Here is a 27,632-nt window from a genome sequence, read left to right on the forward strand (position 1 = left end):
TAATATACACACACACACAAACACATATTGGTAATGTATTAAACTGTTTCCATTAAAAAAGGAAAAGTAACATGGTGCCTGTTATAGCTGTATTTAGCTAATAAAATAAAAATTAAATTAAATAATTAAATATTGAAATAAATATTAAGCATTATTTGATAATTATAGTATATTGATAATGTGAAATAATGCTGAAAATTATCTTAGAATGAAGAAGAAAATTTAGTGAGGTGTCAGGATACCATTTCATTGTTAGATCTCCCTACGCATACCTGGACACTTAGAAATGGAACAAAATATCTTACCCACAATATGACAATATAAACAAAAAACATAATGAAAACCATAAAATATCTAAGAATAATAAGAATGCTTTATAATTTTATAATGAGAAAAATATAGTCATATTAAAAGATCTAAACTAATAACCTGATTACAGAATTAAAATATATTTCTTGTTGAGAATGTAAAGTGAAAGCCAATCTAGTGAGCACTGAAATTGCTAGAGAATGGACAAAATCATTTTAAAGAAGTTATGGTAGAATAAATTTCTGAGACTATCCAATAATGAAAATAGTGCCTTGCCTTATCATATATTATAATTTTCTACAAAGTTGATGCAATGAAATAGCATTATATAGACAATGATTAGATCAATAGATTCTGATACAAAATAAAAAGTTCAGAATAGATGAAAGCACGTATGGAAACAATATGTGACAAAGGGAGCATTAAAAAATAAAAAGGAAACCTGCTTTATTGAATAAATGGTATTGGTATAATTGGGTTCCCATATGGAAGAAAACAAAATGAGACCTTTGGCTCAAAACATGCCACATTAAATAATCACTTGAATAAAACTATTCTTTATTGAATTACTAGGCAAAAATTTAGAAGAAAAATGTTGACAAATTTGAACATGAAAAAATAAAAATGTCTGAATGATCTAGTCTTTTGTCAAAATATAAGTGAGTGACTTGAAACAAGTATTTGTAGCATTTATGGTGGAAATGGTTAATCTTTCTCAAATAGCAAATATATCTAAAATAGAAATTATGTCATGATACTCAAGTCACTATTTATCAGGTAAATGACTTAAATGTATAAAGTTATACCAGTGTTAGAAATAATCAGTAATATTTCATTGGTGGTGGGAATATAATTTGCTGTAGTTTGGGGGGAGAAGGGAAGCAAAGGGACAATATCTGTTGGTATGCAAAAAATATGAAAGCCTTTTTTTTTTTTTGGTGAGGAAGATCAGCCCTGAGCGAACATCCATTGCCAATCTTCCTCTTTTTGCCTGAGGAAGATTGTCCCTGAGCTAACATCTTGTGCCAATCTTCCTCTATATTTTGTACGTGGGATGCCACCACAGCATGGCTTGATGAGCGGTGTGTGGGTCCACTCCCGGGATCCAAACCCACAAACCCCTGGCCGCTGAAGCAGAGCACATGAACTTAACTGCTACACCACCAGGCCGGCCCCTACAAAAGCTTTTTAATTCAGGAATACACATTTTGAGAATATGTCCTTCAGAAATAAAAGCACTAGGAGCAAGGAATACCTCTGCTTGCTCATCAGTAGAAGAATGACAAGAAATCATTTCAAATCCATCATGTGAAATATATCATATAAAATATATTATGTAAAATATATGGAGATAGGAAAAGAATGAATAAATGTAGAATGTCTTGGATAACAGTGTTCAATGCATCAAGCAATTTGTAAAATAATGCGTGAGATATGATCACATCATAGTAAAAATTAAAAACAAAAATATCCACATACATGTCTACAAGGGTAAATGCCTTTGTAAAATCAGAGAGAATAGTATGTTAAGTCAAGCGCCACATTTTTTACATTTGTTACCTAAAGATTACAAGATTATTTTCTGTATTCTTGATTGTTACTTTTAACTTTATTGCTATTATATTTTTAAAGGTAATAAACTAAGAAAAGTTTGCAAAAAAGTTAATTTTTAAATATTGACTTTAAGAATAATGCATATAATTGGAGTCAAAATTAGGTAAATGCCTATGGAGATGTTCAAAAAGGAGCAATATTGCCATCTATTGGTCATTTATTCACATTGAAGCTACATGGTCCCTTGAACAAAATATGAGGGGAGATGATTAAGCAGTTACAACGATATAATACAGCAGATAAATAAGGACATCAAAATATCCTAAGATGCTAACAAATTCACTATGAAATAATTTTTTTCTTACTCTTTATATTCAATTTTTACTACACTATCACAGTAATGCTCACCTCGTAAAATGAGTTTGGGAGTGCTCCCGCGTCTTTGCATTTTTGATGGTTTCCATATCTTTGTTGAACTTCTCATTTTGCTCATGCATTGTCTTCCTAATTTCATTTTGTTGTCTATCTATGTGTTCTGTCGTACTGAACTCCTTTAAAAGGATTATTCTGAATTCTTTGTCAGACAGTTCGTAGATTTCCACTTCTTTAAGGCCAGTTATTGGAACTTTATGAATTTCTTTTGGTAGTGTCATGTTTATCTGATTCTTTGGGATCCTCCTATCCTTGTGTTGGCATCTGCATTTGAGTAAGCGCTCTCCTCTTCCAGACTTTACAGGTTCACTTTGGCAGGGAAAGACCTTCACCACTCTGCTCAGCTTAGGGTACTAGAGGGGTTGCCACTGCCCATGCTGTGAGGTTGGAGCGGAGTGATGTCACCGGCTGAGCTCCATGATTGGGTTGGACTGCTAGTTGGGTTCTGTATTCAAGTGGGGCTGCTGGGTGGGCTGCCTGGTCAGATTGGGCTGCTGACCATGCTCTGCAGTCAGCTGGGACCATTAGCTGGGCTCTGCAATCACCTCTGGACAAGTGGGGTCACAGGCTGTGTACCCTGGCAGGGCAATGCCACTGGTTAGACTCTGCAATTAGACAGGGCTGCAGGCTGGCCTCCACAAATTGCTCCTGATGAGGTGGGGCCTCAAGCTATGCCACCCAACCAGATGGCGCCACTGGCTATGCCCCAAAATTGGTCAGGGCAGAGGCTGGGCTTCAGGATTGGGTAGGTCCTTGGCTATGCTCTACCATTGTACAAGGTCACTGTCTGGGCACTCTGGTTGGGCAGGGCCTCCAGCTATACTCTCTAGTTGGGTAGGGCTGCAGACTGTGCTCCGTGGTCTGGCAGGATCACTGTCTGGGCTCCTGGTTGGATGGGGCTGAAGTCTATGTTCTGTGATTTAGCTGGGCTACTAGTTGGGCTACCTTCCTTAGAAAGGCCTCAGTCTGTGTTCTACAATCAGGCAGGGCCATAGGCTGGGCTCTGCTGCTGGGTGTGCTTGTGAGCTGGGTGGTACTATAGGCTGGATTCCCAGGCTGCTCAGGGTCACTGTTCAGACTCCCTGGCTATGCAGTGCCAGGGGCTATGCTCAACAGTTGGGAAGGGCTGCTGGCTTGGTTCCCCACCTGAGCAGGTCTGTAGGATGGGCTCCAAGCTTGCTGGACTCTCTGCCCAGGCTTCCTGGTGAGGTGAGACTGGGGGCCATGCTCAGCAGTCGGGTTGGGCTGCAAATTTGCTCTCCTACACTTAGCAGTTAGATGGAGCTTCAAACTTGCTTCCCTGCCTGGTGGGGCCATAGAATGGGCTTTATGGCCAGTACAGCCTGTTGGCTGGGGACTCAAAGGAGGCAGAACTGCCAACTGAGCTCCCTGACCAGATGAGGCCACAGGCTCAACTCTGCAGATGGGCAGAGCCACTGGCTGGGATCTCTGCTTGGGCACTGCTATAAGCAGGAACTGGGTTTGCCAAGATCTAAGCACTGGCTGCTGTAATCCCTGCCCCCTTCTCGGTCTCTATCTGATCCCCAGCAGTTGAGTCCCACGGATTTCCCCTTGTGATCCTTCGAGGTGAGACCTAGATGTCCACCTTGGGCTCACTTTTCCTACTGGAGAAACCACAGGAACGGGGGGCCCAATTGGTGAGGCGCTGTGCCAGCCTGGTGGGAATGTGATGCAGTCAAAGTGAAACTGCTCCTCTTACCCTATAATGAAGTCCTTCTCGGTCTTTCTGGTCCAGGAGGGGACTTCAGCCTCACTCCTGGGTTCTGGGATTTTCACAATGGTGTCTTGTCAATGGATAGTTGCTAGCTGGTCTTCTTGTGAAGGGGAATGAAGTCAGGAACTACCTATGGTGCCATCTTGATGACGTCACTCTCCCCAACCTTTCAAATACATGTTTGCCCCACTATCCAAAAGTAGAGTGTTCCTATGGAAACTTCATAAGCTGAAACGGCATAAAGAGAAGAAGCAATTACCATTAATTTATGTGGGAAAAATTTTTGAGTGTTCCAGACCCAAAAAATAACCTAACAAATCATACCAAGTGACAAGTAAAACCTAAAATAACACTAACATGTAATAAAAGCAGGAAAAGTATGATAAATACACAGCCTATATAAAGTAGAAATAATGTATGTACAGTGTAGCATTACTTACCAGAATGGGGAAGACATGGAGCACACTGGAAGGCTGAGACGTGGTGGTGGTGATGATGGTGTGTTAGGCTGAGTCGTCAGTGGTTGGAGCGGTGGGAGGTACAGGAGACTGGGGCGTAGGAGAGAGAGGAAGAGGGTCATCTATTAACATCTCATCGTCATCTGACTCCATCAGGGCAGGCAGGTCACTAACGTCTACACTGTCTTCTCTGTCTGTCTGCCTTGATATCAAAGGTTGAGGCTTGTCATCTGCTGTGGCTGACGTGGCTGATAAGGAAGGCTGAAGTACAGCAGCATGCTTGACTGCTTAGCCCCTACAATGGCTCACTGCAAAACAAATGCTGAACACTATTTTCACTTTTAATCTTTTCTGGTGAAAGTGAAAATCCTCTGCACATTTCTTTCTGTTAACAACAACAGGTACAGATGCAGTTCCTTCATAGAAGTGAAGTGGCATAAAGCGAACTTCTGGATAGCAGGGAAAACCTGTATTATCAAAATTTACTTAAATTTTTTCAAAAAAATTGAAAGAGAATTGTCTACCTCATAAAATACTGTAATTTCAACTACTTAATATTATATTTAAATGTAATATGTAAGTACAATGTTAAAGAGTACTACCTATATTACAAATGAAATTTTCTATTTTAAAAAGACCACACATTTAAATCATGCAAGCCAAATTTATGGAGTCTAGATTATTAGGAGAAAAAGTCAAATTGGCCTGCTACTCTGAAGTCTGTGTCTTTCTGAATTACATGAAGTTTCCAAGTCTGCTTTAACTGTCTCACATGCATATTTATTGAGGGACTCATGGCAGAGTATCTGAAAGCACTTGGAGACTTAGCACATTATACCATAACAGTTGAGCTAGCAATGTTAGTAGTATGGTCCATAACACCAAAGTTAATGAAACTAGGTTGAAAATGCTTGCAGCACATCCTTGTTTCCCATTAGACGGAGCTTTATCTAGGCTTTAATATTGTCATTTGTAATTTTCCAGAGAATTTTTATATAGAACTTCATTAGTAAAGCATACAACCTTGCAACCAATATTATATAATAACCTGACAGTGTTCTCCACAATCATCCATCAGCTATTATTTAAAAAAAAAAAAAGGAAAATAAAGCAAACAAACACTAGGCCTTCTTTAAACAAATTCTCTGAATGTTTCTCTAAGTTTTTGAAATACAATATGAGGACAACTCTTCTGCATCTTTATAGAAGCAACAAGTTTGCAAGTCTAACCTGGCTATATCTTTCAGAATATCATCTTGCCCTGAAGCTGGTAATTACAACTAGAATATTCTCATTTAGCTAGTTATTGCTTTAACAATTCGAATTAAGTGTTATCCTCAGATTAGATAATGTGGCAACCGATTCTCCCTTTTATTCCACTTCCTTCAGAAGGGACTCTGTACTGATAAATCTACTGCTAAACACATCCCTCTCCTACCTGGAATATGAAGTCAAATTATAGAATAGTACACAGAACAAAGAACTTTTCCTCTGCTTTGAGGTTTTGCTTCTGTTGTTGTTTTGAAGTCTATTCTTGCTACAGCAAATGCTTTTCAGGACTCTTACATTTGGAAGATTTTCCTTGTTAAGTAGAAACCCTGGCCACTTTGCAAAATGGAGTTGTTCCAAAAAGTCATATTGAGTTTTCTCCTAAGGACACTGGCAAAAAGTTCTCAAAAGTCCCATAATGTATGCTAATTACACTAGAACTGAATCACCTCATTGGAAATGCCTTTAAAGTTCCAACTTGGGGATTACAGAAGAGCATTCCCCACCCCCCCCAATAATATGCATGGCATTGAAATCAGGGACTCATTTTACACAGCATTAGGAAGAGGATCTCATCTAGCTCCAAATCCCCGTTGGAGTCTGCTGTGACCTGTGGAAGCTGCGTCATACTCTTCCCCTTCTTCCTAGGAGCCTTCAACTGGTGGTCTTTCTCCCCTTTATCTTGCTACTGTCTTTTGATTAGAAGATTTCCTCCATCCTTAACTTAGAATAAGAGGTAGCAAGCCATGTTGTGATTTCTCTCCTTCAAGCCTGTCTTGAAACAATCTCAAAATGGTATTGTATTTTGCAGGGATATTACTGCTGGCAGCAAAAAGAAGAGAGAGAAAGGGGCACGATATAAAACAAAGTTATAAATTGGTAAGATGTCTCAAAAAAAAAAACCAAACCTTTAAAATATTCCTGATAGAGCCAACCTCATGAGCATACAATCTGTCCAGTCTCACAGGGTCCCGTGCTTAAAAGGGTCACACATTTGGCTTAATGCTCTGCTGTCTCCCTCTTAAAACACCTAATAATGTTGAACGAGGGGGTCTGCACTTTCATTTTACCCCGAGTCCCACAATTATGTAGTCAGTTCTTGATAATCCTGAGAATGTAAGAACAAGTCCTTTTCTTTCTTTGGTCTTACCTATCTTTAACTTTTCTCTTGAGAACTCTGCCACTTACTGTACAGCATTTTATTCTGAAATTGTTACAATAAACTCTATCATAAAGAGTCCCCAAGTCCCAGGACTTTCCCAAATTTCACTTAGTGCCTATAACTGATACCATTGATGATGCTGAGTAGACCAAGGACTGAAGCAATACTTATTATTTGGAGCAGTAAGTAGGCTTTTAATCACTTGTTGGTTGCATATATTAATGCTATATCAGAGTCATGGAAACAACAGCTTGAAAAGCAAGATGTCTAGGCCTAGACATAAAGAAGAGGTTACTTTTAGTAGCAGCGGGGACTGGGTAGAAGGCATGGCCATTGAGATTTACTCAACTTAACTCCTTTCCTACTTCTCTTGTCATTAATTTTCTTGGCTAGGTCAGCATTTAAGTCAATTGAAAGACAGGGATAATTGTTTACTTTGTTTATTTGGAGTGGTATGAGAGGAAAACCAGATAGGCAGGTAGAAAAAAAGGCTAGCAGTTATGAGAAGGCAGAGGAAGGAGTGATGGGAATCAAAAGGATGTCTTAAACTCAGTTGACCAGCTAAGGAAGCCACTCAAGTTGCCATGTAAAAATGCCAGTTCTCTAGTTTTCTCCCAATTAAGTCAAAGTACACTTAGAGTAAAATGGCTTCTCCTGCTTCTGTTGGAGAACTGCTGTGTGGTATCTCACAGCTTAATTCTAAAGCTTTCTAAACACAATCTACCCAAAAGCTTTCTGATATATAAAAATGGGAATTTTCTGTTTTAGTCCACATGAGTCTAATAACTTCACCAGGTGAACATCTGCCTTTTTTCCAAGCAGGCCCATTTTCCCAAATTCAATCCAGTCAGCAACGATCGAGTCAATATATTCTTACACCATAAAATTTTAGAGGATCACATTATATTTGTTTTACATAAATCTTAGACAAGTTGCTAGATGCTCTATGATGACCTCCTATAAGAAGGCTCATCTCCACATAATATCTTGTTTAAAGAATCCAATTTTCCCATGTGAAAAAAAACAACTGGTAATTTAAAATAAAATTAATTCTTGTGATTGGAAAAATTAAACATAGCCTTTTAGCATGTTTTAGTAAAATATGAAATTCCATAAACAGATACGAATGCTATCTTCAAATAATGTCATCAGGGAATTTCTTTTTGTTTAGTTAATTATTCAAGCATATTAATTAACTTTCTATACATATGATCTTGATAAAATATATATGTCAGTTCACAGTATGAACTGTAGTTCTACATGCTACATGGCTTTTATAACAGCCTTCATACTCCACTCTTTGATCCCCCAAGGATGATCCATCCATTTGTGGCAAGGCTCTTTGCATATGATATCATTGATTCAAAATACCACAAGAAAACAAAGTCATAAAATATTTTGTCAAAAGCAGACTGATGTCAAATACAAACTTAAATTGGAAATAAAAAATTGCTTTACAATCTACCAAATTATGTAACACCTCCTCACACTCACTTTCTGTGTCAAAACATTTTTCTGAATATATTTTTCTTACAATGAGGCAGATATTTCAGAACATCAAGAGAAAAAGATTGGAAAAATAAGATTGCTGTTGCTTTTTTTTTTATATATAACTATAGTGCTTAGGAATACCTAGATTTTATGCCCCATTCCCTTAACTATCTAAAGGTAAGAGTCTTTGGTTATCTAAATGACCTAGGACTTCAGAACCAGTCCACTTCACCTGGTCTTTGGAGGTGTTATGGCAGAGGAGGTGTGCACTCATGTGGACGAGCCCCTCTGAGCATGATAGAATTTACTCCACCACAATGAGGGCTTCCCAAATTTCCTCTTTCTCTTTCTATCTCTTTCCCTCCCTTCGTCTCTCCTTCCCTTCTCACTCTCTGTCTGTCTGTCTATCTCTCTTTCTCCAATCTTATTTTCAACTCATCCAAGGTATTCAATTCTAGACAAAGACAGAATTCTTTAAAAGAAATGTCACATAGTTTATTTTCATTTTATTCCACTATGTAGCTTTCTTGTGAAAAAGAGGCACATGCAACTTGGTGTAACTTTCTTGAGAAGTTTCTATAAGGAGAAATATTTATAAATGTCATAAAAGGAGATTATTTTTATTTAATGACACTAAAAAATAAAATCATATCTAATTATTTTGAAATTACACTTAAAATTTACTAATATATTTTGGATATAAAGTCTCATAAATACTCTACAGTATAGAACTTCTGTGATGATGAAACTATTCTATGGTTTCTCTGTTCAATAGTATAGACACTATCTACATATGACAATTGAGCCACAAAAATGTGCTTTGGAAACAGTAGTTACAGTGCACAATGGAGAGGGCAGGGTCTCAAATCATCTAGTTCAGGTGAGGAAATCCAACTGAGGAAATCAATTCATGTTTTTTTTGTAAATAGAACTAAAGTCAAAGAATCAATTTTAAAAACACCTTGAATGACTATAGATAGATTTGAGGTGATTAAGCCCTATACTTGAGTAACAACTTCTGTAGTTTGAGACAGCCAATGCAGTTAGTAGGAAAACTAAAGAGAATTGAGGGTGCTGATTCTCTCTTTCTTAGAAGTATGAGCAGGAGCACAGGTGTCAGACATGTCAGCCATACATCTGTTAACTAGAGAGAGGAAAGAAAGATTAACAAAGAAAATAAGGGTGAACGAAAAAGAGGAGTGTGCTCACAGAGGTAATAGGTGAAAATACCTATGGTGCGATACCCTTCAAAGTTAAAGAATTTTCAAGGAAGGGAATATTATCAATAGTTCCAAGTATTTAAAAATAAGGAACAGATTAGTGGCTGCCTAGATTGGGGGCTTGTGGAGAATGAGGGTGACTGCTAATGGGTACAGGGTTTCATTTTGGAGCAACAAAAATGTTCAAAAATTGAAAGTCGTTACATTTGAACAACTGTGAATATAAAGAAAAACATTGATTTGTACAATTTAAATAGGTGAATTGTATAGCATGTGATTTATATCTTGAAGCTGTTATATAAAAAATAAGAAACACTTTTTAATTAAAGAAAATTGGTATTTATAAAATATTCTCGTGTACAGATATTTTAAATATTCCCGAAACTTTAGGAGTAGGGATGTTTGGACCTAATCAAAGAACAATATTGAAGCCTAGCAGATATAGCTACAAGGTTTTCCATATAATAGCGAATTCATGACAATAGATGGACTAGTAGATAAAATTGTATTAATCCTGCACGCCCAATTTACAAAAGCAACTGTTGAAAACTACATAGGATAAAACCAAGGAAAAGCTGTAAAACCGTGTTAACATAAACAATAAAAAGGAATTGCAGACTCAGGTCTGGGTGAGTCCCATATGCCTGGCATGCTGGGAAGGCAGCATGGTGGCCATTGTGCCTTACTGGTGCCTCAGTGAAGGAGGCTTTTTGACCTGAGACAGGGCTGAAAGGTTGGTGGTTGTGTCACCCACGTTTTCTTTGTCAGCCGGCAAGACTGCTGGGAGCAGCCGCCTACAGAAAGCACCGTGATTTCGGCCATGCTCTTGTTGGATGATTTAATGGGCTGGGATGGAAACCCGGCCGTGGAAGAGCAACACAGCAGTGTGCGGCGGGACCACCAGAGCACGTGTAAAGATTTTCTCTGTAGTTTTGGACCTGTGGAGTTGTTCCCAAATACTCATTATGATCTTGCTGTGAACGGAAGAAGAGAAAACATTAGAGGTGTCAATAAATTTTTGAAAGATAGCAAGTGGATGGAGGAGTGGCAGCAAACTCAACGGAGGAGAGAAACCTGTATCCCAAAAGCCTGCAGAAGGAGACACGAAACAGAACGAAGTGTTTCATCTGCAGAAACCTAGCCAAGCTCAGGATTTGGAGGCACAGAAGGATACAGCTTCTGCCCAAAAAGAAAAGTTTTTTTTTGCCCAAAAAGAAATTTTCTTCCCTAGAAAAAATGAATAGTTCCAGATAAGTGATTTATTAGCCAACTTGAAAAAAATTTATGGTCAAAATCTACAAAACCAGTATGAGAAGAGTCTTCATTTTAAGAATGTCGACTATGAAAGATTTTTTTGCAATACGTACAGAACTTACTTGTAGAAGTATCTCATAGAATTAGAGAAGGCTGTGTTTGCTTGGCCTTTTCTCAAAAACCAGCAGTCTTCTGAGGTAGCTGGTCTAATGAGCAAAAATGAAAAAAACAAAGTTCAAGTTCTAACACCTAAAATTAATGTACTCCTGCAGCAGACTGAGGAATCTGAAGAGAAGGCAGAGACAGAGGAAGCCCAGTGAATGGTGACACTAGCTGAAAAGTTAAAAGAAGAGAGAGAATTGCTTACATTCACAACCTTGACAATTGAAAATTTTGCTGCCCAAGAAAAACAAATGGAAGTTTATGAAGTAGGTGGAGCCTTTTTGATGGTAGGAGATGCCCAATCTCGGTAGATGACCATTTGACAAGAAAACAATCCATGGACTATACCAAAATTAAAGCTACTATAGAAGAATTTTTTTTTAAGTGAAAGAAAAAGAATTGAAGAATCTAATCATAATGAGTGTTTGAAAAAGGAAAAGCAAGAACTAAGAGAAAGACAAAAAGAATGGGTGAGAGAAAGCAAAGAAAGAGATAGGAAAAGAAGAAAAAGAAAAAGATAGTGTTTGTGATAGACAAAGGAGAAAGATAAGTCTTTCACTAAGTAGGCACTTGAACTGAACTTCTGAACAAGAACGCAGTGAATCTTGTTCAAAACACCATGAAGTGGAGAACGAAGGTTAAGCAGATAAAGCAAGAAGCAGAAGCCGTTATAGATCTAAAAAGAAAACACAGGTCCTGTAGTCAGGATCAGAGAAAATCAAAAAGCCAAGATGGAAAATCATATTAGCACAAAAACAAAAGCCAGGACAGAAAACAAGATTGAAAGTCTGAGAAAGAAAAGAGGGGATCTGATGACTAGAAAAAGGAAAGAAAGTACTATGAAGTAGTACAGTAATCAAGAACTCAGAATGAAGATATAGTGAAGTGAAGGAAAGTGATCCCAAGACTGAGGTCAGTAAGATCAGTGAAGACATTAAATCTGAAGGTAACACTCAGTCCAGTTAAAACTTATGTGGTAAGACCTCAGATCAAACAGGACTACTATTTGAAGATTTTTGGAAGAATATTGAAAATGGCATAAAGTGAAGGGCAACATGAAAATGAGGAGAAGAACACTGTGGTGGCATAGAAAAAATACAAAGCTCAGTTAGTTTTTGTTTAGTTAAAAATTAATTCTGAACTGATGTGACCTATCAGATTTCAAAACATGTGCTAATAGCATACATGCCACTGGAAACTTAGGTCGTGTATCATATTTTTTTTCTTTACAACTTTTTATTTTTATTTTTATTTTTTTTCTATTTTTTGGTTGGCCCTGAGCTAAGATCTGATGTCAATCTTCCTCTTTTTGCTTGAGGCAGATTGACCCTGAGCTAACGTCGGTGCCAGTCTTCCTCTATTTTGTATGTGGGACACCGCCACAGCATGGCTTGAGGAGTGGTGTGTAGGTCCGTGCCCAGAATCCAAACCCGTGAACCCCAGGCCGCTGAAGCAGAGCACGGGAACTTAACCACTATGCCACTGCGTGGCCCCTCTTTACAACTTTTTAAGAAACATTGTCTAAACATGTGGCCTACTCAGTCTTTAATTGCACGTTTTCTTTCTTAAACTTTGAAAAGAGGATTAAACATTAGTATTCATGTGCATCAGACTAAGCAGGATTCCATTTTTGGAACCCACCTATATCTAGACTTTGGTGAAGAAATGAAAATAAAATAGCTCTGACTTTCTGTTACCAAAAAATACTAATAATAACAAACTTTACATTGAATTCAATTTGGTTGACTAGTGGTAGAAGAAACCACGTGGCCTACATTTTCTAATTTTTGTATTTTTTAAATTTTGAATTGGAAATAGAATATATTTATACCAGTAAATGTTCTTGCTCATATGCCCTAGCATAATTAGACATTACCCAAAATTATAGCTAAATCACATATGTTCTCTAATAAAAATAGCCATAATTTATCAAATGCTCACCATGTGCCAGACACTATACTATGCCTTTTCCCTGAATCATTTTATTTGATCTTTGACTAACCTCTGTGGGATAGGTAATGTTATTTTCATTTTTAAGGTGAGAAAACTGAGCCACAATTACATTACAAAGCCTAATACTTATAGATGAAATTATAAATCAGATATTCTGATATTCACAAAGGTATACGAATAACTGTGCAACTATTTGGCTTTACAAAATTTTCATTTATATTTTAATAGAACAGAGAAGAATTTATATGTCCAATCAACGAAAACAATTTAAATTTTGGCTCACAAAGAAAACATTAAGAAAAGGGTCCCAATCTCAATTTAGCTGATTGTAGAATGAACAGATAATATATTTTCTTGAAATGCATTGGCTATCTGAGTGATGTATATTCTATGAAAAATAAAGAAAATGGACTATTTGGGAAGGCTACTGAACTTACTATATATCTAACTTTCCTGTACTAAGTAGGTTTTTCTGCATTTGCTTGTACTTGTTGACCAGGTAGAATGTAGCCACATGAGTAGCTCTTATAGATTCTGAATCCTTTATGAATTCCGGCAAGTATTGAGTATTACAGGACCCTATTGAAAATGGACTCAAAAGACCTGGGTTCTAATCCTGTCTTTATCACTTACAAGCTACATAATTTAAGGTAAATTTACCCTCTCAGTTCTATATTTTCTATTTTGTTAAATGAGGGTTTCCAAAGACATCATTTTTAAGGACCCTATAGCCCTAAAAGTTTATGTTATTATATTAAATGGCTGTATTTTTTTTTTTTTTTTTTAGTCCTAATGAGTCCTTTTAAATGTCTATAGCTACACCTTACTATATTTAATAGAAGGTGGTCACAGGTCACAGTCAAATGTTTGGATTTTCACCTTCACCTTGACTTTTGATCTATCCAGCATGGTTGTTTCCAGCTAATCTGCTGGGGTTGCTTAAACTGCAGTTCTGTGATGGCTTTGTATTACTCTGCATGGTGCCGGACTGACTTAAGGAGTAGAACATTTCAAAACTTCTTTCTTTCACCTGCTCAGAGATCTTCCTGGCTTCTGCACCCTACATCAGGGTGAGAAAAGGATTGTAGCCGGCTTTAAATTGTATGCTTCAAACCTGCTGCAAAGGGCACGAGAAGAGAGCAGGGGATAATGACTTGTCCGTAAATAATCCTCTTAACTTCATCTTCTCTGTTTTCTTAATAAACCTTGAATATAATAATTTTCTGAGTTAACTTTAAGACAGGCTTATAGATTTATGTATTTATACTGCTGTACTGTTGCTGGAGTGTCTTCTTCCCAGGTCTTCTTACCCATCTTTAAAGAGCCCTTGATCTCACCACTCCTGGGAAGCCAGTTCTCACTCAGGTACACTCCCTTGTCTGAACTGAAGGAACATTCACCATGCAGATCGCTACTTTGGCTCTGATCACATTCTGCCTTTATTGTTAGTTACTGTTCTATGTGTCATATCTATTCCATTACAGTGTCATTTCCTGAGGGGAGGAAAGACTCCAACATAGAAATAGAATTAGTTCCTGAATGCCTTCAATAAGTTAATTATTTAGATATCATAATTCATTTCCCATAGAAAAACAAACATAGTTAGGATTCCATGACAGTTCATTCTGTTAGTAATATTATTGATTAATAGCTCATGGAAGTATGAGCTATTTCTCTCTCATCCTTCTACAAACCCTAGAGTACTGCCTTGACTATAAGAAGGAAGCAGACTATATAATGGGCTGTGTTTCACACCCCTTTGCTACTGTTTACTCCACCGTTTAGAACAGTGAGGCAAGAACATGGTCTCTGGTGGAATATGCCTAATATTTTTTAAAAAGCCAGAAATTAATGTTTTGGAAAACATGAGTTAAATCTGTAAAACTTAGAGACAAAGTGTGAACACTTTAGCACTATGTATTAATTGATAGAATTGCACACTTACATTTTATACATATAATATATAAATAATATATATTATATATTACTGTGTGTATTATTACTTATATATTATGTTATATATTATATATCATTTTATGAAGAATCAATAGAATGAAAATTTTATTTGCATACATATTATATTATGAAGATATATAGTCATACATATGTTATTTTATGAAGGCTTATATATGCTATTTTTATATAATATATATTATTTTATGAATAATCAATAAAGTACAAATCTAAAGTGGAACTTAATGTTTTTATTCCATGAGGGCAAGCTATTTTACTGATCTAGGCGTATGTATTTGATGTCTTCGCCAATAAGATCAAAGTCAAATTGGACAGGTTGATCAAAAAGTTAACCAACATGCTTTGAATCTCATATTTCTCTTATTCATGTTTTCTGAGATATGCTTTCTAGTCTTAAAATACTATTTCGGAGAACTTCTAGTGATATATTAAAAACAACCAAAGACAAAACAGTAACAACAAAAACAAAGCTACTGATGACAGCAATAGCCAAACCACTGTCACCTGAGTGCTTTAGAGAAGCATCCGGAGTTAGGATAAGAAAATGAGCATTGCTAAGATGTCAAGAAGCAGTTCTGCCCATAAAGTTCAGGGCAAACTGGCATGTAACAGTAGCAGGCAGCTAGGATTCAGCAACTGGATTATGTACTGTCATGGTCCAGTGACTCCTTTGTACCTTCCGTTTGCTCCCTTTTTGAGCAGGAATGTATAGCTGTTATCCTATGCTTGTCCCACTATTACGTATAGGGAGATTTTGGGGTAGATTCTTCGTCTTTACGTTCACAAGCCACAGATGAAGAGGAATATTGCAGTAGTAGCTGTCCTTAGTGGACTACACACAGGAGTCTCATCCACAGCTGGACCTGATTCAGATGATGGGATTTTGAGACTTTGACTGACACTATCACAGGATGAGACTCTTGGGAACCTTGAGACAGGAGTAAATGTATTTTGCATGTAGGAGGGACATGAATTATTGGAGATCAGAGGGTGCACTGTCCCAGAGAAAACTTAGGACATGGCCCTCATGTCCATCCCATGTTTAATTCCCTTTGCTTGAGTGTGAATGGGGAATGTAACTTGCTTCTAACTAACAGAATATGGCAAAGATGATGATACTTAACTCCCGTGATTAGGTTATATTATATTTGAAAGGAAATGGGATGATAGATAGATAGAGATGTAGATGATGATGTGGATAGAGATGATGATCTAGATATAGATGCTGATATACATACAGATATAGGTAAAGTATAGATATAGATACAGATATAGATATAGGTATAGATATGATTACATCCTGCGGCATATACAAAATAGACTCTCTCCTTGCTGGCTAAGAAAAAGTGAGATGCATGTTGTGAGAGATATATAGAGAGATCCACGTGGCATGGATCTACTGATAGACTCTAGCAACAAGAAAATGAATTCTGCCAACCACTAGAATATACTTGGAAGCAGATTCTTCTCTAATTGAGCCCCAGATGAAAAAGCAGTCCAGATAACACCTTGGTTACCTTGTGAGTCCTCCATTTTGACCTAAGAAAACTGAGAGATAATAAACATGTGTATAGTTTTAAGCTGTTAAATTTGTGGTAATGCTCTATATAGCAATAGAAAATTAATGCACCAACTGTGCCAGTTATGCAGAACTGAAATAATCCCCAGGATATGGGACTTTCAGTTTTAAATCTGGGAAATCCCTGGGCAAACTGGGACAAATCAGTTGTTCTAAACGTCCCTTACTTTCATGTTTACTCAGTAGTGCATTTTGAAGGATATTTGGTAAAATTTTTGAAAATTTCTAGTATTTTTACACAAATAATTATTTTTTCATGATCTTTACTTCGCAATATTTCTGGAAAAGGAAGTCCCTAAATGGAGTGATGGAATTGAAAGAACATAAGCATGCTCCATTCCTAAAGATAATATCAAAATCAGACAATGGTCTTTTAAACTGATTAAACATTAAAAAAACTAAATTGTAACATGATTGTGATTGGCCAATACATCACTCTGTCAGCATATTTATAAAACCAATATAAGCAGATGTTCTAGTGAGAAGAAGAGGTACAGAAAAGTAAAGAGGCAATATTAACCCCTAGCTTTATCTTCTAGATACAGAATGACTTTGGTTTAAAAATGTATTGTAAATGATTTCATTTTAAAGCTCTTTCCTCCAATTATCATACCTTTTTCTGCATTTATGATTTCATTTTGGGAAGTATAAATGGTCTTGTGGTCACTGAATGGCTGCACTCTCTGAGCCCTTGCCAAGTGCTGACAGATGTCTGAAATAAAAGCCAAGCCATGCTGGCTCACTGCTCAGATTCAGTTCCTGCTCCAAGCAGACAGCACACACACAAAGGCAGTCTGAGACCCATGCCCACGTGCGTCCTTTCAGACCCTGCCAGACTCTTACACCAGGCTGCATGTTGACTGATGAACAGTGTGCCATGCTAGTGGCAGTAGCTGCCACAAGAACATACATCTTCGTATCTGTCCACAAATTCCTTTTTCACCTGCTGAACCAGTGATTGAATCAAGAACTGTGGGATACACCATCATGTCCTGTTGTGAATCTACACTGGAGATCTGGTATAGAACTATCTTAAAAACATTCTAAAAGAGTGAAATAAATTAAATTAACTGTATAGCATGTAGATACATGCTATATATATATTAAGAGTTAATAGTCTTAAATCTCTTAGTATAGCATCAGCCTATTATAATCATTATATAAATGTTTGCTATTGTTATTCATTATTCTTCTGAAAATGTTGCGACGATAAGGTATGTAAGTAGTCTTAAAATATGTTACTCTGTTCTCATTACAGATGAAACTAAAATAAAATACAGGGTCCCTATCCTTGATTAGATGGGACGTTAACAGAGAGAAGTAGTTTTTTAGACATGATGAAGTAAGAAGTTAAAAAGCACAGATTACATACACATTTTGAACAGAGTTAAAAAGTTATGTGTCTTGGTACTTTACTACATATCTACCATAGATGCATGCCATGGATTATAAATTTCAGTTTACAAGAGAATTACCTGAGAGCCTTTGAACAATAAACATTGTTAAGCCCCACCCTGGGAGATTTTGATTCAGTGACTGCGGTATGGGTTCTGGGAATAGGAATTGTTAAGAAGCTTATGAGGGGCCAGCCTGGCGGTATAGTGGTTAAGTTCACACACTCCGCTTCAGCAGCCTGGGGTTCAGGGTTTGCAGGTTTAGATCCCGGGTGCGGACTGATGCATCCCTTATCAAGCTATGCTGTGGCAGGCGTCCCACGTATCAAGTAGAGGAAGATGGGCACAGATGTTAGCCCAGGGCCAATCTTCCTCAGCAAAAAGAGGAGGATTGGCAACAGATGTTAGCTCAGGGCTAATCTTCCTCATCAAAAAAAAAAAAAAAAAAGGAAAAGAAAAAGAAGCATATGAGTATTTCTCAGGATCAACCTGGTCTGGATATCACTGCTTTGGAACAAATTTCCTGAAGTTACTGACTTTGCCTCGGTCCAGGTCTACATTCTAGGAAGACTTGGTGAGTTTATAGCAACTCCAGTATGTATGACATGGTTGATAATTGTCTTGTTTGTATTTCTGTCAACTACTCTAGAGTATTCTGTCTTTAATTACTTAAAACTGTTCCGTTCTTCTGCTGGCCCCCAAACTGTGCAGCTTGTCAAATGGCAGAGTTGATAGTTTGATGCTAATGAGAAAATCAATGGGTGCGTTTTGAGAGAGATCATTTTAGAGAATTGGTTGTTTAAATTCATTCATTTCAACATAAATACATTTTATGTTTTTGATAAATATTTAATGAAGTATATTAAGTTACTTTGTATACTGATGTAATTATTTTTATTTTTGGTAAAATAATTCCAGTTGAAATGCATGTATAATTTCAAAAAAATACGTTGACGCCAGTGCACTGAATGGAGTGGTGACATTTAAGGAACAGTAGAGTTGGCCATGAGCTCCATCAACAGGACTCACATTCTCATTTTATAGATGAGAAGGCGAGGAGGCCAAGGCTCTCACATGTTAATTGACCTTTACAAGGTCCCAGATCTCATTAGTGGTTTTCGAAGTTCTAGAAAATTGTTTGCCTGACTGCAAAGCCAATATCCTTCACTAAGCTCTCTGGCCTTCAAATAACTGGGTTTACATTTTTTGTTGTTGTAGCATTTTTATTAATATTTGGAGAGAAAATTTGGAAGTTATACAAATGGAAGTTTTCTATGATTAAATTTGTCATTAAAAACCTAATGGGGTATTTAAATAACTCTTTGAACATCATTAATTTCCTAATCCCAAATACATTTTTCATGTGAATGAGGAGACTATTTAATATGACCTTTTAATATAAGCAGATGAAATTGAATCTACTTTTCTCACTGTGAATGTTGTAGTAAGAAGATTGTTGGCTGGTGTGTAAGTGGTCTGAGAATCATCTGTGATATTTTTTTCTCCTTTACCCTGATTGAGTTAATTCTCTTCATTAGAGCATGCTAGGCAGACAGAGAGAGCTGAACTATGCCAGCGCTGTAAATCCTCCCTATTTCAGCTCAGACCAGGCAGAACAGATGCAGAGACTCTGCTAGGTTAAGATTGGCCCTCTAGAAGGGCACCTGTAAAGAACAGGTTAATAGAATCTTTTCCAGTACAGAATTTTTAAAAGAATAATAAATATGGACTGAATTCTACTTGACCTTTTATTTAATGAGGAGAAAGTCTTTAGGAAAAAAATCCACAAAACCTAGTAAGGTAAATATCACAGAAAGGGCACAGAACATACACAGAGGTTTTGTATGACTTTTACTTCATTGGATAAGATATTATTTTTTCTTAACTTTATGTGCTTATAATGTAGTTTTTAATATTTTAGCTTAATATCAATATTTTAATTAATAGAATTTATTTTAGAGCAATTTAAGTTTATAGGAAAATTGAGCAGAAAGTACAGAGAGTTCCCATTAGCTTCCCACCACCTCCTCCCCTGACCAGTCCGGTTTCCCCTAATATTAACATCTTGCATCAGTGTGCTACATTTGGTACAATTGATGAATTAACATCAATACATTAAACTAAAGTCCATTGTGTATATTAGGGTACACTCTTCGTGTCATAAGGTTCTATGAATTTTGCCAAATGCATAAAGTCATGTCCTCACCATTCTAGTATTATACAAAATAGTTTGACTGCCCTAAATATCTCCTGTGCTCCACATAGTCATTCCCCCCACTAAACTCTTCAACAATTGATTTTTTTGCAGTCTCTACGGTGTTGCCTTTTTTAGAATGTCATATAGCTGGAATCATACAATCTGTAACTTTTTCAGATTGGCTTCATTCACTTAGCAATATGCATTTAATTTCTTCCACGTCTTTTTATGACTTGATAGCTCATTTTTTCATCACTGAATATTTTATTTTCTGGATATATGTACCTCTCTTTGTTTCTCCGTTCACCTATTGAAGGACATCTTGATTGCTTCCAGTTTGAGGCCGCTATGAATAAAGCTGCTATAAACATTCATGCGCAGATTTTCATGTGCATATAAGTTTTCAATACACTTGGTTAAATATCTAGGAGCACAATTGCTATATCATATGGTAAGAATATGTTTAGCCTTTTAATAAATTGCTGAACCGTCTTACAAAGTGGCTACACCATTTTGCACTCCCAGCAACAATGAATGATAGTACGTGTTGCTCCACATGTTCACCAGCATTCAATGTTGTCAGTCTTTTGGATTTTAGCAATCCTAATAGGTATATAGTAGTATGTCATTGTTATTTTAATTTGCAATTTCCTAATGACATATGATATTGAACATCTTTTCCTATGCTTATTTGCCATCTGTATATCTTTTTTTGGTGAGGTGTCTGTTCAGATCCTTTGCCTACCTCATAATTACTTTTTTTTTTTCCTTATGTTGAGTTTTGAGAGTTCTTGTGTATTTTGGATACAATTCTTTTATTACATATGAATTTTGCAAAAATTCTCTCCCAGTCTGTGGCTTTTGTTTTTATTCTCTTAAGAGAACTTTTTGCAGAGCTGAAGTGTTTAATTTTAATAAAGTCCAACTTATCAATTTTTTATTTCATAGATCAAGCTTATGGTGTTGTGTCTAAAAACTTATTGTCAATCCAGAGGTCACGTAGATTTCCCTTTCTGTTACCTTCTAGAAGTTTTACAGTTTCACAATTTATTTTAGGTGTATGATCCATTTTGGCTAATTTTTGTGAAAGTGTAAAGTCGTTATCTAGGTACATTTTTTTTTTGCATGTGGCTGTCCAGTTGTTCCAGCATCACTTTTTGGAAAGACTATCCTTTCTCCTTTGCATTGTCTTTGCTCCTTTGTGAAAGATCAGCTGACTATATTCATGTGGGTATATTTCTGGACTTTCTATTGTTTCATTGATCTATATGTCTATTCTTTCACTAAGAACACACTCTCTTGATTACTGTAGCTTTATAGTAAATCTGGAAGTAGGTAGTGTCAGTCCTCTGATTTTGCTCTTCTTCAATATTGCATTGGCTATTCTGGATCTTTTGCTTTTCTATATAAAATTTAGAGTTAGTTTGTCAATTTGTAAGCAAGTAATTTGCTGAGATTCTTACTGGGATTCCATTGAATCTATAAATCAACATGGGAAGAACTGATGTTTTAAAGATATTGAGTCTTCCTATCTATAAACATAGATTTTCACTCTATTTATTTAGAGCTTTGATTTCTTTCATCCGAGTCTTGTAGCTTTCCTCATATAGACCTCATATATATTTTGTTAGATTTTTACCTAAGCATTTCATTTTTGTAATGATAATGTAAACGGTGTTATGTTTTAAATTTCAAATTCCAATTGTTCATTACTGGTATGTAGGAAAACAATTGACTTTTGTTTATTAACTTTGCATACTGCACTTTTGCTGTATATATAATATTGCTTACTAGTTCCAGGAATTGTTTTGTTGGTTTTGGGGGGCATTTTTTTCATAGACAATCATGTCATATGCAAAAAAAGACAGTTTTAGTTCTTCCTTTTCAATATTTACCCCTTTTATTTTGTTTCTTGTCTTATTGCATTAAGTAGAGCTTCTAGTATGATGTTGAATAGCAGTGGTAAAAGGTGGCATCCTTTTCTTGTTCCTGATCTTAGGGGAGAAGCATCTAATTTCTCACCATTATTAATATGATATTAGCTGTAGTTTTTTGGTAAATGTTCTTTATCAAGTTGAGGTAGTTCTCCTCTTTTCCTAGTTTGCTGAAATCTTTTATCATAAATAGGTGTAGTGTTTTGTCAAATGCTTTTTCTGCATCTATTGATATGATCATATGATTTTTCTTCTTTAGCTTCTTGATGTGATGGATTTCATTGATTTTTGAATGTTGATCCAGCCTTTCACACCTGGGATAAATTCCACTTGGGTCATGGTATATAATTATTTGTATATGTTATTATATTTGATTTGCTAATATTATGTTAAGGATTTCTGCATATTCATAAGATATTAGTCTGTAGCTTCTCTTTTTTGTAATGTCTTTGTCTGGATTTGGTTTTAAGGTAACGCCTCACAGAATAAATTAGGAAGTATTCCTCCTGTATTCTATATTCTGCAACAGAATGTAGAGAACTAGCATCATTCCTTTCTTAAATGATTGGTAGAATTCACCAGTGAAACATCTGAACATTGCGCTTTCTGTTTTGAAATGTTATTTATTTGATTCAGTTTTTTTAAAGGCTATTCAGATTATCTGTTTCTCCTTGTGTGAGTTTGATAGATGTGTCTTTCAACAAATTGATTCATTTCATCTAAGTTATCGAATGTGTGAGCATTCAGTTGTTCATAATATTCCTTAATTATCCTGTAAATTCCATGGGTTCAATAGTGATGGTCCTTCTTTTATTTTTGACATTATTAATTTGTGTCTTCTCTCTTTTTACCTTGGTTAGCCTGAGTATGGGTTTATCAATCTTATTCATCTTTTCAAAGAGACAGATTTTGATTTCTTTGTTTTCTCTATTATTTTCCTTATTTCAATTATATTTATTTTTGTGCTTATTTTTATTATTCCTTTCTTCTGCTTATTTTTGGATTTAATTTGCTCTTATTACTAATTTCTGAGGGTAGAAGCATAGATTATTGATTTTAGATCTTCTCTTCTAATATATGCTTTCAATGCTATTAATTTTGCTCTACTGCTTTTGATGCATCCCACATATATAGATAGGTTGTGTTTTCATTTTCATTTAGTGTAAAATATTTTAAAATTTCTCTTGAAACTTCTTATTGATCCGTGTATTATTGAGAAATCTCAAAAATCTCCAGATATTTGAGAAATTTCCAGCTATCTTTCTGTTATTGATTTCTAGTTTAATTTCACTGTGGTCTGAGAGCATGATTTGTATGATGTCTGTTCTTTCAGATTTCTTAAGGTGCGTTTTATGGCCCAGAATGTCATCTATCTTGGTGAATGTTCCTTGTGAGCTTGAGAAAAATGTGTATTCTACTGTTATTTGATGAGGTATTCTATAAATGTCAATTAGATCCAGTTGATTGATGGTCCTGTTTAGCTCGACTATATCCTTGCTGATTTTCTGCCTGCTGTATCTGTCTACTACTGATAGGTGAGTATGGAACTCACCAAATACAATAGTGGATTCATCTATTTCTCTTTGCAGTTCTATCAGTTTTTGCCTCACATATTTTAACTCTCTGTTATCAGGCAGATAGATACTAAGGATTCTTATGTCTTCTTGAAGAATTGATCCTTTTAGCATTATGTAATGCTGCTCTTTATAATTTTCATTGCTCTGAAGTCTGCTCTGTCTGAAAGTAATGTAGATACTCCAGCTTTCTTTTAAGTAGTGTTAGCCTGGCATATCTTTCTCCCTCCCTTTACTTCCAATCTATCTGTGTCTTTATATTTAAAGTGGACTTCTTATAGACAACATATAGATGGGTCTTATGTTTTTTCTACTCTGAGATCCTCTGTCTTTTAATTGTTTTATTTAGACCATTAACATTTAAAGTGATTATTAATAGTTGCATTTATATCTACTATATTTTTAACTCTTTTCTATTTGTTGCTATTGTACTTTGTTTCTTTTTTGTCTCCCACTTTTTCTATCTTCTTTAATTTTAGTTGAGAATTTTATTTGATTCGATTTTCTCTCCTTTTTTAGCATATCAATTATACTTCTAAAAAATTTTAGTGGTTGCCTTCAAGTTTGAAATATATAGTTATGAGTAATATTAACCACCTTTCAAATAGCACTACAGCTTCACAACTAGCGCAAGTACCTTATAATAGAGTATTCTCAATTCTTCTCTTCATTTGCTTATACCACTATCATTAATTTCACTTCTCCTCCAGCTATAACCACCAAATACATCATTGCTATTATTTTGAACTAATTGCTAAATCAATTAATAATGATAAAAATAAAATTTTCTATATTACCTTCACTTATTCCTTCTCCATTACTCTTCCTTTCTTCATATAGATCAAAGTTTTTGACCTATATCATTTTCCTTCTCTCTGAATAATTTATTTTATCATTTCTTACAAAGCAGGCCTACTGGTGACAAATTCTCTCTATTTTTGTTTGTCCGAGAATGTCTTTATTTCTCTTTCATGTTTGAAGGATAATATCACTGGAAATAGAATTTAATTTGCTGGGGATTTTTTTCCTTCAACACTTTAAATGTTTCACTCCACTCTCTTCTTGCTTGCATAGACGAGAAGTTTCTGAAAAGAAGTTTGATGTAATTTTTCTTATTCCTCTAAGGGGCATGTTGGTTCTCCTTTCTCATGGCTTCTTTTAAGATTTTCTTTTTGTCTTTAATTTTCTACCATTTAAATATGATATGCTTAGATATGTAATTGTTGGTATGTATCCTGCTTAGTGTTCTCTGAGCTCTCTGGATCTGTGATTTTGTGTCTATCATTAGTTTTGGAAAATTCACAGTCATTATTACTTCAACTATTTTTTCTGTTCCTTTCTCTCATTCTTCTCCATCTATTTCCATTACACCTATGCTACACTTTTTGTAACTGTTCCACCATTCTTGGATATTCTGTTTCATAATTTTGTGTTTTTTTCTCTTTGTATTTCAATTTTGGAAGTCACTATTGCCATACCTTCAAACTCAATGATTATTTCCTCTACTGTGTCTGGTCTGTTGATGTGTCCATCAAAGATATTCTTCATTACTGTTACAATATTTTTGAATTATAGCATTTCTTTTTGTTTCTTTCTTAGCTTTTCTACCTCTTTGCTTGTATTACCTATCTATTCTTGCATTTTGTCTATTTTACCCTTTAGAGCCTTTAGCATGTTATATTTTGCATGTTACTTTTCCCATTAAAGTCCTTAGCTTAGTTATTTTAAATTGCCAGTTTGGTACTTCCAAAATGTCTGCCATATCTGAGTCTGGTTCTCATGCTTGCTCTGTTTCTTCAAACTATATTTTTTGCCTTTTTAGCATGGTTTGTAATTTTTTGTTGAAAGCCACGCATGATGTATCAGGTAAAAGGAACTGAGGTTTTGTGGCTGTCTCGCCAGAAGTTAGGCTGTGTTTACTGCTTGCTGAAGCTGTGGTGTCAGAGGCTAAAATTACCTCTGGTGCTCTTGTTTTTGTCTTCCCATTTTCTTTGAGTATTCCTAGAGACTCTTTAAAAAGTATCCAAGTCTTACAGTTCTTTTAGCCATAATCCCCTTTTATTATACAAGAACATTACTGCTATAGTGCTAGAGTGTGGGGTTGAGGAAGCACTCTATAGTCCTATGATTAGGTCTCAGTCTTTTAGTAAGCCTGACTTGGGGGATTTCCCTTCCCCAAGAAGGATTAAATTCTGACAAAATCTCAATAGGTTAGGTTCAGGTACAACGGTTTAATAGTTTCCCTTGAGGTCAAGCCTTGTTAAAGAGAACAGAGAGCTCTGGGGGTATTTGAAAAGGATTACTTCTTTTCTCCTTGTCCTACTAGAAGCAAGAGAGGATTTTTCCCAGATCTTCACAGTAAATCTCTGGTAGAGGGCTCCTGGAGTTAAAACTCGGGAAAACATGAGCCTCCTCTTAGACTAGACCTCTAGAACATTTTAACTCTCAAGATAAGTTCCTAATAGTTTTAACTGAATGTTGGTTATTTTTATGTGAAGGAAAAAAACTGATAGTATTAGCAAACAAATCAATCTATTCAACTATTTACATGAATTTATTATCAAACATTTATATCAGAATTACATAAAGCCATGAGCTATTTAGTTCCTTCAAAGATGAGCTGATGCATCTTCTCTGTTTCCACTCACAAAATAGGCACATTTTTACACACTAGAGCATATGCACACCCACTGCATATAATGACCCCAAATGTAATATAGGAAGTTCCTTGTAGGTGACGTGACATATGTGAAATTTAACTTGGATTCCAAAACTCAAATATATGCCACTGTATAAAAGATAAAGAATCTAAAGACAATTAGCTATATCCAATATAATATACTTTGTTCTAGAAGACTTTAATGATCATAATAAAATCATCATAGTTTGTTGTTTCATGTCACTGTAAATAAAATGAGTAATAACATTATTTTCACTTACACCATCTAATAGGTCCAATGGTCAAAACTTCAGTGAACAATATATGGCTTACTGTGACCAAAAAAAGTTTGAAAGGAACAGTATATTCTATTAAAATTATAACTCTGTGACAAATATGGAGTTTGTAAATACAAACCATATACAAAACTTATTTATGCTTTATGCATTGTATTAAGTTTAGAAGAGTTGATACGTGTTTCTGCTACTTTGAAACAAATTCTAGTATTACTTGAAATAATGTTAAGTAAATAAATACTTAGAAACATATAATTCTCATAAATCATAACTAACAAGGTATCGGTGATACATTTAAAATGAATATTTAGTGACATAAGCCAGACAGAGAAAGACAAATACTGCATGATATCGTGTATATGCGGAAACTGAAAAAAAGTCAAACTCACAGAAACAGTGAGTAGAAAGGTGGTTGCCAGGAGCTGGGTGGGGGAAATAGGGAGAGGTCGGTAAAAGGGCACAAACTTTCAGTTATAAGATGAATAAGGTCTGAGGATCTAATGTATAACATGGTAACTGTAGTTGATAATGCTGTATTATACAATTTAAATTTACTAAGAAAGTAGAACTTGTGTTCTCACCAAAAAAAAAAAAAAGATAAATATGTAAGGTGATAGATGTGTTAATTAACTAAACTTAAGGAATCCTTCACAATGTATACATATATCAAATCATCACAATGTACAATTTAAATATCTTACAGTTTTCTTTGTCAATTATACCTTAGTAAAGCTGAAAAAAATAAAAAGATTAAAAAAAAGAAATAACATGTAAAAGCTATCCGGAAAAAAATAAAGTTAGATCCATACTTCAAAAAATTAAATTAAAATTAGCTTGGTTTTCATATCATAATTGGATGTCTACACATACACTGGACTGATCCTTAGGAAACCAAACACAAGCATTTTTATTTACATTAAAAATAGTTTTCTGAGTAAACACAGTAATTAAACCTGCCACCCATTTCCCCATAAAGGTGGCTGGGAAGTGGTTATCACTGTGTCTGAGATGGTCTGAATGTTTGAG

The 27,632-nt window shown here is 35.5% G+C and overlaps 1 protein-coding gene and 1 pseudogene across 2 annotated transcripts in view; both read left to right on the forward strand.

Moving 5' to 3' along the window:
* The window catches only part of KLHL1 (kelch like family member 1), a 348,324-nt gene that overhangs the window by 12,988 nt on the left and 307,704 nt on the right, over nucleotides 1–27,632 (forward strand). The window lies entirely within an intron of this gene.
* LOC106800686 (luc7-like protein 3) lies at nucleotides 10,445–12,012 on the forward strand (annotated as a pseudogene).

This window comes from Ceratotherium simum, chromosome 10, assembly GCF_057802395.1.
Source record: "Ceratotherium simum simum isolate JZ-2026a chromosome 10, ASM5780239v1, whole genome shotgun sequence".
Taxonomy (NCBI): Eukaryota; Metazoa; Chordata; class Mammalia; order Perissodactyla; family Rhinocerotidae; genus Ceratotherium; species Ceratotherium simum.